Below are 5,672 nucleotides of genomic sequence, written 5' to 3' on the forward strand. Positions count from 1 at the left end.
CTCTCTGCTGGTGCCTGTTTTTTTGTCTCTGGCCAGAGGCCAGCGGGGTGAGGGGGTGGGGGGCAGCAGCCAGGTCCCCATCCCTGAGGCTACAAGGAGCGCATCCCATCCCATGTGGGCTCTCCCCAGCACCGGGGTCCCCCCGCTGCCCCCAAGCAACACGAAGCCCAAGGGCACGCACAAGCAGCTGACGCCCTGCATGGCTGTGGCTTCTCCCCCTTGAGCATCACTTTGGCACCCGCTCTACCCTGGGGTCCTGGTGCCCCCCCAACTATCTGGCTAGCTTGCTGGTCAGAAGGGGTTGTCCCAAGAAAGCTGGAATAGGCAGAGGAACATCTCACTCAGCCACGGCTCCTTTGGAAAGCCTGGAAAATCCACGGCATCTCAACGTGCGTGAAGGTCTGACTAGCGAAAAGCACAATTTCTTTCCAGAGCTACTTTAGAGACGTGAATCATGAGAAATTAACACTCCTGGCAGAATAAAAACCGATTCCACTGAGATGCGGTGCTGGCAGCAGCCCTGGCGTATCTCTTGGATGGAAAAGGCAAACATTTATCCCAGGACCTCACCGGGCAGGAGCTGCCCATGCTGCTGGTGGCCCCCGGCACAGAGCCCAGCTCCTGCCTGCACCCGGGGCCAGCTCGGCAGCGTTCCCAAAGTGTGGCCGTGGCACTGCCGATGTCCAGGCACAAGCTGAGGGTGTTACTGTCCCTGCTGCCTCCTTTGCCCCAGGACTTACCCCAAGGTCTCCATCGCTTGCCCCAGCGGTGCGTGGAGGTGATGGGACGTACCCGCTGCGGGATGTTCCCACTTCCCCCTGTGCAGGGCTCAGAGACCTGCATGAGCCCAATAGTAAATGAAAAAGGGCTGTGTTCTGCCTGCTAAAACACACCACTCGTAACCTCACCGCCCTCGGTAGCATCTCTGCATTTCAGAGATGAAAATATCCCAGTGGCTCTTTTGCAATGAAGTTGATTCCATTTCTGTTTGTTTGTTGTGTTTTATTTGTTGCTGTTCGGTTTTGGTTTGTTTTGTAGACATTATATTACACTTTGCAGGGGTGAGGAGCGATGCCTGTAACTTGATCAATTTTTCTCGCTGCAAGCACAAGGCCAGTGCTTCTCACTGTAATTAATTAATTAAGCCCCGCACCTCCCCAGCTGTACCTTCCCTGTGGAGGAGCACCTGCCTTTCGTTAGTGGCAGCCGCACGCGGGGAACTCGGCTGCCTGCTGCATCTTTCATGGAAGAGAACCAAAAACCAGGCTGCGCCTACATGGGGTAAGCTGGAAATCAGTGGGTTATGCCTGGGGCACGTACACGCTGAACCACAAAAGTGCACAAAGCCTTCACAGCCCAGTGGCACAGTCAAGACCCGAGGGAGGCTCAGGGCAAGAGGCAGAGGCTCAGAGGAGGTCGGGCAGCGTGGAGCCCTGGGGAGGTCGCCTCAGCCTCGCTGTGTGCCCAGCAAGGGCAACGCAGGAGAAGCGGGGGCTGCTGGTGCAGGGGCTCAGCCACCAAGCTCCCCTGGGTCCTGGGAGTGCAAAGGAGGAGGGAGGGGGGCGGTGGGTCAGGGAATGGGGTCCTGAAGATAGAGAGATGGGATGTCTCTGCAACAGGAAAAATACTGCAAGACCACAGACATCAGGAGATCTGCTGCAGCAGCGAACAGCCTGTGACCTTCAGCGGTCCTGGTGGCAGCGGGGACCGGATCGATGCCTGCAGCAGCCTCAGCAGGGGATGAGCAGGGTGAGCCGGGGGCATCAGCGGGCACCCTGCACCCCCAGCACCGGCTGTCGGAAGGGATGGCAGTGGGGACAGCACCTCTGGGACCTGCAGACACCGGTGTGTAAGTGTCTGGGTCCTGTTTCCATCAAACCCTGGCTACACAGGTGCAGCAGCACTGTGACACTCGTGCTCCTCGTCCCCACGCGTGCTTCTAAAGCTGTCGGCATGGGGAAGCCCTTGCTTCCTGGCTGCTTTCTTGCGCCGTCTGCCGAGGGATGGGAAAGGCCGAGCAGGAACCGAGCGCTCCCAGGGATCGCAAGTGCTGCCCAGCACTTCCCAGCACCCGTGATTAATTGTTGCTCTTAAATTCAGCGCTTTTATGCAGGATGGAGAACGGCCAGCCAGAAGCCCAGCTCCTGCCCCACCTGTCAGTAAAAAACATTGCGGTTGTATAGTTGTGGAAGGAAATAAGAGTAAATGCATCCTCTGTAAGTGGCTTCAGCTTTCTACGCACATCTGCATCCTACCATTTCCGCTTCGGTGGCCGGTCTGCTTCTGTTTTCCCTCTTCCCATGACCCGTACACTGCTTTTCTCCTTAATCCTGTCTGCGGCTCCTGACGTGGGGCTCGGGGCAGTGCTGCAGCTATGGATAGCGGGGAGGAAAGGAGCCACAGCTGCCTCTGGCCAACTGCAACTGATGGAAATTTTGGGTAAGCTGCAGCTGCAGCTCAAGCCCCATCCAAACTCAGGGCTACTCCAGGTGCTTTCTCCTTCCCTGATGCACAACGCCCTCTTCCCTCCTTTGGTCTGCCCCATTTTAACACTAGGGAGGGGAAGCTGGCAAGCCAAAAAAACAAGTAAGTGAGTGCAGGGCTGCACAGGGAAGCAGCACGGAGTTGGGACACTCAGCAGGTGCCAGGATGGCTGAGCCCACAAAACTGGGGCTGGTGCAGCCCTGGTGCCCGTGGCGGAGCTGTGATCCCAGCAGGAATGCAGGATGGGCTTTTTGCAGCCTGCATTGGTGGCAAGTGCAGCCAGACAGCATTTTCCCTCCTAGAGGTTATCCAGCTTTGCTTTGGGTGCGCTCCCTCCACAACCTTGGGTGGTGGGAGGGCAGAAGCATGATTAAAACTTAGGGCAAGGAAGAGGAGATGGGCTGGAGAGGCAGAAACAGTCAGATGTGACAAATCCAAGCAGCTCAGGGTTGGCATGGTCGGACGCCCCAGCCCTTCCTACAGAAGACACCAGGATGATTTTGGTGTGCTCGACACTGGGAAGCACAGCCCTGTGCTGGTCCCACCACCACGAGCTGGGAGATGATGGATGCTTGGCGCCTCACCACGGTAAAACACATCAAGACAAGAAGAGACCCAAGATGAAGAAGTTGGAGGTGAGGAGGATCGAGGGCAGCAGCTCCTCCTGCACCGGGCCTGGGGCTTGGCAACATCAGTGGGCAGAGGAAATCCAGGGAGAGGCACCGCAGAAGAGGGAAGGGCTCGCGGGATCGCAGTGCCGCAGAAGGAGGAGTTTTTTTCCATTGCTTGCAAACATCATCATGTTGTATATAAACACAAAATGCCAAAATGTGAGTCAGCTTAATGGCAGTTTGGCTTGCACACAGAAAGAAGACGATAAATGTTAGAGGCACAGTTTGCAGAGGTGATTTATGGGCGTTTCGGAGGTTTTCAACAAGTCGCTTCATGGCAGGTAGAACATGCTTCCACAGTCTAATAAATTTTTTGATGAGTTGCTTCCCATCAGTGAGGAGAAACCTCTCGGGCCCGGCTAGTGGCCAAGCTTACTTTTTTCACCTTTGGCCTTGATATACTTTAGAAAGTGCAAATGCAGATGGTGTCTTCCTATGGGCAATAGGATAAGAATACATAACAGTGTATTTTTAATAGCTGCTAAATAAATTTAGTGGCACAATGCCCTGATCCAGCAGAACAAAAGATCCTATTCACATGAGGGAGCAGATTTAAGACGCACTCAGGAATCTTAATTCCCGAATTCCCCCCCCCTCCCCCCCCTTTTTTTTTCAACATAAAGCATCTCAATGAGCCAGTTGCGGAGACTTTGATATAACGTCATTTTTGTAACAAATGCTATGGTCAAAACGTTGCTCCGCAAACATTTACGCATGTACTTAAATTTACACGTGTAAATAATCCCATTCAGGTCAGCAAAACTAACCACATATATAAAGTTAAGCATGTGTGAAAGTGTCTGCAGGATTGAGGCCAATGATTGCAAAACAGTTTAAACTATAATCCTCCATTTTCATTAGTTCTAACTTTCTTGAAAAACTTCTACCGTGGGCTTGAAATTCTCCATGTCTTGTTGAGCCAAAGGCGATTTTTCTCCCCAGGAAGCCCAAGCAAAACCCTTCCAGCTGTTTTCAAGTTGTTAGGCTTCAAAATTGCATTTCCCACCAAGGACATTCTGCCCTTTCAACTTAGATAGCTAAAAATCTATTGTGTAAATACAGCTAATTAAAGCCAGTTATTACTTGCTATACATGAAAGCCCTCAAACACCACAGCCCGGTAGATTTGGCTGCTTTTGCTAATAAATCAAGGAACTCTCCGAATCATTCAGGAAGCTCCTTGAGCTTTCACCACGCTGCAGAAACACTAAATACAAAGTTTACAGCCTACCAAGAAGTTTCCCAAGCCTCCTTCTTTTCTGTAAGACTTAAGACTTCCAAAAAGTGGAGGTATTTCGGAACGCAGCATTTGGTGACCCACGTCCAGCTCCCTGCCCGCCATGGGCGAGCACCGGGGGGCAGCCCAGGGAAACCTCTGATTCCCAGGCCCCCAAGAAGCCAAGGCACTAACCTTTAGAGGCCAGTCTGTCAGGCACAGCTGCCCATCCCTCGCACCCTCTGTCACAGCAGTCGAGCCTGGGCTGGTGGCAGAGCCGTCCGAAGCACTGCTGTGGTATGGTTTGCACAAATATAAGTGTGAACCTTTTGGCAAGTGCGTTCACGCAGCACCACAGTGGAAGAAGTCCCTGGCTGCATGGAAGGAGATGCAGAAACGAGCTAGCTGGTTGGGCCTGGTGATCTTGAAAGTCTTTTCCAAAATAAATGAATCTACGATTCCGTGATTTTCTTTTCTTTGACCACTGGGACTCGGCGCGGGACCGCACTCCCAAATCTCCATGGGTTCATCCTCTCAGAGCATCGCGGCGCTGCCTCCAGCCCCTGGGCACAGCAGTGGTGGGCTCCCATCGCAGCTCATCATATGCCCCATCACACGTGGCAGCGAGCAGCCACGGCCATCTCGTGGTGAAATTTCTCACTTGTACAGTCCAGGTGTCCTGCTTTTTCTTGGACTTGTTTCAGCAGCTGGGAAGAGCATGGAAGCCTCGTCCTCCTCTCCAGGCGAGGTGACAGAACAGACAGTGCTGCCTCAAAAATAAAACATGACAGTCATTAGGCTTCGCGTGTTGGGGGTGTAGTAAAACAGGATTTAATAGGTATGTGTTACTTGAACAGCCATGAGAGGGGCCATGGGGAATTGTCACTGCTTTTCCACTGAGCCAAAGCTAAGGAAGGAACTGAAAAAAGGAGGGTAAAAGCGGAGAAATTAGAAGACAGGAAAAAGCCACTTAGTTCACCAAGCCTGCTCCTCCGTGGGGTTGGCTCAGCCCCCGCGCTCCCGTCTTTCCCCAGGGACTCACGTTGCTGCGTCCTGAGGTCGGGGAGCGCGGAGCCCCGGGGTGCTCCGGGTGCTGCTCTCCTGAAGCATCGTCCGAGGGCACGGGATCGCTGTGTGAGCACTTCAGCCAGCGGCACATCTTCATAGCTTATCCAGGAGCAGGTTCTGTGGGATCCCAGGAGCTTACTCCTAATAACGGAGATGTTTTGGCTAGGCAGATAAGATGCAATCCGGTTGTTTGTTTGTGCCGGAGAAATACCGAGAGGCCATCTCAGCTCCTCG

Source organism: Netta rufina (genome assembly GCF_964035555.1).
Source record: "Netta rufina genome assembly, chromosome: 15".
Lineage (NCBI taxonomy): Eukaryota > Metazoa > Chordata > Aves > Anseriformes > Anatidae > Netta > Netta rufina.